Consider the following 6,809-nt stretch of genomic DNA (forward strand, 5'->3'; position numbering starts at 1 on the left):
TGGGAATGGAGAAATTCGCATGTAAATAAAGAAAATATCTAAAATAAAAAATAAATAAATAAATAAAATTAGAAGCACTTCTTGAAAAAAAAAAGACTCTTAATGCTTAATTAACCAATCAGATTAATGTATAAATAATATTACAATTTACAAGATGTCAATACAATAATTTTAGAGCCAATTGATAATGATAAAAGCCTTATCCTACTTCTAACCTATCCTATTTTATAGCTTATCCTATTTCTAACCTTATAAAAACATAGCTATTTGTGGCTAGCAAATGCCACACAGGTCCATATCTAAAGCCATCTCAGTTCCCTTCCATTCTCCTGGGAAGCTCCCTCTTTCTCACAACTTTTAGTTCTGTCCCCCTTTCCCCTGTCCAATCACAGACCTTCTCTACACTGATGTAATGGACAGGGAAAATCCCTTTACACTGTACAAACCAGACTTCTGTTTCATTTTTTCTACCTATAATAGGAGTAATACTAGTACATGCCTCATTGAATAACTGGTTGTGAGGATGAAATGGATGAAAATATTTGCATTTTAAGATGGTGCCTGGTACATAATAAACCCATTCATGGGGCATTTAAAAATAACTCCTGCTTCCTCTATGCCTTTCTCTGTGCATCTGTAGTTCCTGGCTCATCATATCAGGCATCTTGTAGTTAGCTAGTCTTACACTGCTGACTTTTCCCAGGCTTCGGAGATAAGTATACCTTAGTTCATGTTTTCATTTGTTCATGAGCTTAGGCATACAACTTAAAGTTAGTGAGCCAATTTTTGCTTATGAAATAAATGTTAATATAATTCACATATGGCTTTATGAGACTAGATAGTAAAATATGAGGTGTCTAGTAGAAATCAATAACTCACAGAAAATGTTGAATTAATGTATCAGTGATTCTAGAGACCCTTCCCAATAAACTATAGACAAATTCATCTTGGTAGGCCTCACTTCCAACACACATTCATACCACATCACTTATATACACATCGATATCTTGGTACACATACATGCTACATACACACACATTGCACACACACCACACTCACTGCATACACAAAGTAAACATTGTACTCATAAGCTGCAAATACACCACTGCATGTGCACACACTGCACTATTCTTAGTAGAATGCTATGCCCATAGTAGTAAAAGTAGAGTTCTAAATGAATAGGTGTACCATAAGAGGTATTTGTTCCTTCCTTATCCTATACTATTTTAACACAATAAAACTTTTATTTGCCTAAACTAAGTGGAACAAGCTTCAATTCTTTCTAATATAAGATCCCTAAAGCCAAAGAAATACACTTTCCCCTACATACCCAGATCTCAGCCTCTCGTACAAACACCTGTGTTTATTTCTAAACCTGCTTCACCTTTACTCCCTTACTGGAAGATCAAAGACTATTTCTGTAAAAATCAAATACACATGAACAAATGCCAGTTAAAAAAAGCCACACCAGGTGCTTTTTATCTATTCCATATATAACTGGAGGTCACGCATAGTCCCAGTAGTGATCAAAGCAGCCATGAGTTTAATTCCACACACCTTGAAAAAAATTACTGTACATTTGAAATGCACCATACCAAACTATTGTTTGAGAAATCCATATAATTTCTGCAATGTCTTTGATCATTTCTACCTTGAGTCCTCCCTACAGCTCATCCAGACCTCCATGTGTGTTCTTCCCAACTTCACGTCTCCTTAAAAACTTAACCAAGGTCAGGCAGTGATGCCCACAGGCACATTAGTATAGACCCGTCCATTGAAGCATGAACAAGCATCATGAGCCCCGCAACCTAAAGGCAACAGACTGTCTACCAGCAACCAAGTACCAATAGCAGATCATCTAGCGGTAAAGTCACATGAGCCTCTTTCTCTTCTGGGCTGGCATCTTCCCTGGTTTAATTTTGTGCAGGTCTCATGGAAGCAGCCACACTTGTGAGTTTGGGATTGCAAAGGTCCTGACATACCCATAAGGCAGTGTTTCACCCTAGTTCTCCTTGGCCTATGACTTTTGCGATCTTTCTTCCCACCACACACCCACCCCCAGGTTGTTTCCTTAACCTCGATGGGAGGAGGACTGTGCACTGAGATGAGCACTGTTTAGTCACATAGTCTCTGCAATTTGACCCAATCTGAGTCTCTGTGTTGAGCACTGACCACTCTGGTGAGGGTTGAGAGCTGCACTAAACTATAGATATAAAGATAAATATTTAGAAGGCAGTTTGATACTATGATGATTTACAAAAAAATAATTAGTAGTTTTCCCCCAGGTCCTGTGACCTCCCCAACCATAGAATCTTGTCCAGGTTTCTGATACTAAGTACTGGTACTTTACTATGTATTTTATATAGGCAGCTGGATTGTTTTATATAGTAATATAACCTAGTAATCTCTTGTTCAAGCTTGAATGCTTTTGAAAGAGAATTTTCTCTTTAAAAATCATGGAAGAAAGATTAGAAAGAATGTAAGGAGCAGGATGCCTGCTGTGAGATTCATTCTTCTAGACAGGACAGGAAAGTAGTGCTCATGACATCCCAACAGCAATGTGGTTGTCTAAACAAGACCTGCTTAATGACAGTATCACTTGAGATACCAACCTGGATCAGGGAAGTCTCACCAAGTTGCAACCCCAGATAAAGAGCTATAGGCAAGTAACAGCTGCAGAGAGAAGGAGTTCGGTTTTCTCCATGGTCAACTCTCCTGATAGGTTATCCAATCCCAAATGGTCAGCCCTAAATACATGTATGAACAAGCACTAAATGGCCTCAGTACTTTGTGTGTATGCATATGCGTGTGTGTGTGTGTGTGTGTGTGTGTGTTTCTGGGAGATAGTGAAGCATTCACAACAGAAGCCGAGATGAGAGAGAAAGGAGTAGAAATAAAAGAAATGAATACTCATATAAATATGACATCCTCAAAATAGTAAATTAAAAACTATCATGCTAAGCTAGCTGATACAAACCAATGGTAAAAACTAAAACTAAGATAAAACTAAGCATACACCCTTGACAGTTTTATACCATTCAATTCATAAAAACCCTCTCAAAATATTTTTGCAGGCCTCTTTTTAATCCCCTAATTTCCTAGTACACAACTGTCTTTAAATATTTGTTCTGTCCTAACTCCAACTCAGAGGAGTCCCCTCTCAGCACCCTGCTCTGTTCCGTATCTCCTGATCACTGGTTTGGACTACCCACTTCCTTGCTGCAAGGCACCTCTGGGAAATCTGTCCCCTTCGCACTGAGAGTCCAGAAAGGCTTGGAAGCACAACTTCTCCAAATCCCCAGCTTTCCTCTGCTTCATTAGAACAGAGGCAAGTCAAACTCCTGATACATTTAGCTTCTTTGGATAATTTTCGTACAAGAAGTATCTACTTAATAAAATTCTCAATTTCACTATGTTTCTTCTCCTTAACATTTACATTTCATTGCAAAGCACAGTATAACATATGTATGAATTCCCCAAAGAGTCTTAGATTAAACAGTATAGTTAAAGCCTCCATCTTGACTACCCTTTCGCTAGCAGATAAGCCTGTTTTATTTCATAATTTGAATTTTTCTGAAGTAGTGGTTTTTTTTTTATTTATTTCTTATTTCCCTTCATGAAAGTCCAAACTCTGTGAAGGTATGCTGTCTGCCTCAATCTCATCTCTGCATATAAAAGACAGGCTGTATCCCAGGTCTGCAACCGCCGCATTCTGGACCTTTACTGCAATAGTAAAGGGAAAAGATTCATAGTCTTTGTATTTTATCTAGTTTCCTTCGAATTCTTTCATCTGACCAACAGTGTTCATTGGACATCTATAAACAAGTGTCAACATGAATGTATACCTTTCCTAATGCTTCAGCCAAGCTTCTAAAGTCAAGAAAGAAATGTAATTCAGTGAGCTTTTTGACCCTGCAGGCTTTCTTAAGAATCCTCAGGCTGGGCAGTGGTGGCACACACCGTTAATCCCAGCACTTGGGGGGCAGAGGCAGGTGGATTTCTGAGTTCTACAGAGTGAATTCCAGAACAGCCAGGGCTACACAGAGAAACCCTGTCTTGAAAAAAAAAAAAAAAAGAATTCTCAGGGTGGCCTTCGGTCCTTCTTAGAAGGAGAACAAAATACTCACAGGAGCAAATATGTAGATAAAATGTTGAGCACAGACTGAAGGAAAAGCCACTCAGAGACTGTTCCACCTGGAGATCCATCCCATATACAGTTACCAAACCCAGACACTATTGGGGATGCCAAGAAGTGCATGCTGAAAGGAGCCTGATATGGCTGTCTCCTGAGAGGCCCTGCCAGATCCTTACAAATACAGAGGCAGATGCTTGAAGCCAACTATTGGACTGAGTGTGGGGTCCCCAATAGAGGAGTTAGAGAAAGGACTGAAGGAGTTGAAGGGGTTTGCAACCCCATGGAAAGAACAACAATATCAACCAACCAGAACTCCCAGAACTCCCAGGGACTAAGCCATCAACAAAGGAATACACATGGCTCCAGCTGCATACATAGCAGAGGATGGCCTTGTCATGCATCAATGGGAGGAGAGGTCCTTGGTCCTATGAAGGCTTGATAGATGCCCCAGTGTAGGGGAAGTGAGGGCTGGGCAATAGGAGTGGGTGAGTGGGTGGGTGGGTGGAGGAACACCCTCAAAGAAGCAGGGGGAGGGAGGATGTGATAGAGTGAATTGGGAGGGAGGGAAACAGGGGAAGGGGATAACATTTGAAATGTAAAATAAAGAAAATGTCCAATAAAAAAAAGAATCCTCAGAGTGAAGAGCAAATCTCAAAATATTTTCTTCTACTCACAAAGCCCTCTCACTCCTAGACTTAATCACATTACAACATTTATCTCTCAGAAGTGAAGGATCTCTTGTTTATAGGCTATACATCATTTCTCATGAGGCATCATGTGACATTCACTGTTCAGTCTTTTCTCTTTCCATTCTTACCTTGTTAGTCATGGTTCTTCAGAACCCATGGGTTTCACACACACAGGCATATTATGTATATATACATATGTGCTTACAGAAACACACAACTAACCTTCCATAGGTATGACATTGTATTGATGGATTCAACCAGTAGATATAGAAAATATTTTTAAACAGGAATACAAAAAATAAAATGAATGATGGTTTATTCTTATGTAATTCCCTAAATAATATAGTATAATAACTCTTAACATAGCATTTGCATTACACTAGGTAGTATATATAATCTAGGGGTAGTTTAATATACCTAGGGAGGGTTTGCATAGGTCATATGCAAGTTGTACATGATTTTCCCCATGGGTTTTAATGTCTTTGGAGTGTTCATAACCCAATGCCCCATCTGTATAGAGGGATTCCTGAACATTAAAAAAAAAAAAAAAAAAAAAAAAGCCTCATTGGGCATCGGCTCCATTCCATCTTACTCATCCCTGTTGGCACCTTAGCAAAGAGGAATTTTAGCAACTCTATTCAGTACCACCTCAAATGAAGAGGAATTTTAGCAACTATATCTACTACCTACTTCTGCTAGACCCCTGGTGGGAATTCTAATTGATAGAATTGGAAGGGAACCCCTGGTCATCGCCATATCTCCAGGTGTGAACTCATGAAAACAAGGGTCAGTGGGGTCCTTGCTTTCATGATAAACTTTAGGAAAAAGAATTTATTCTCTGGTCCACATGAGTTGAGCTACATTTTAACCAGAATGGCATCATAATGTTACTTGCAATCAGTCCCATAGAAGAATCTGCTGCCGTTAATGTAGCAGGGGCACCTTCTGTCTGGAGAAGAGTCCGTCAGTAGCCAGAGATCTGCCCAGGGCTAAAGGTGATAGAGAAGTAAAGACTAGATATTAGCTTGAATGTAGTAGCATATAAACAGAGCTGACATAGTGTGTTAATCGTCTGGCTTAGGTGATCCACCTTTTTAAATGGTCACTGCAATGCAGGGAGATGATGTCTTTATTTCTCCATTTTCCTATAGGGGCCACAGAACTAATAACTATAAAGGCTGAATTCAGATCTTAGGGCTATTGTACTACCCTGAAGACAGTTTCTTGACAAATGTTTAACCATTCTTATGGAGAAAATAAATAGAATTTGTAATCATGATAATATAACTTACCTTGAGATTGTTTTCAATTGATAAAATGGCACTAGAGTACTCTAACATAGACTCCAGGGAAAGTTAAAAAAAAAAATGTCTACAAGGACTTGTACCAGAGCAGCTCACAGGACCTCAAGGGCAGAAACTGAAATCCTTCCTGGAGAAGTTCTACCACTGTTATAACTTGTGAGCCCTTGTTCCCTTGTGTCTTTCAGATCAAGTTCCCCAAAGACAAAAATTGAATAGTAGAACTATGACCAAGTAACCAAGTCATGGAGTGAACTTAGAGCTTCAAGAGTAATGAAGGAGAGGGGTTCATGTAGGTATACTAATGTTTGAATTTTGTGACTACTGTTTACAGTGGCTTTGGTCATAACAGGAGCAGGATGGCTGGAAGGAAGGAAGAAGGAAGGAAGGGAGGATAGATGAGAGGAAGGAAGAGCAACTCATAATAAGAGGGTCCAGTAGGCACATTGAGGCTGAAGAGATGCTTTGCCAATCCAAGAAGTGATGAAGAGATATTCAGGGATGATATTTGATTACCGATACTTCAGCAAGGATCAGTGTCTCCATGCACCAGTTCTAAACTTCAGCAGAATGAGAGCTAAAACCGCAGCAGGATTATTTTTGAAGAATGACTTGATTTTCTTTCTAATGACTTGATTTTTAATTGAGTGTCTGTATCTGTGTCTGTGTGAAGGTGTGAGAACA

Source organism: Mastomys coucha, unplaced genomic scaffold (assembly GCF_008632895.1).
Source record: "Mastomys coucha isolate ucsf_1 unplaced genomic scaffold, UCSF_Mcou_1 pScaffold12, whole genome shotgun sequence".
NCBI classification, from domain to species: domain Eukaryota; kingdom Metazoa; phylum Chordata; class Mammalia; order Rodentia; family Muridae; genus Mastomys; species Mastomys coucha.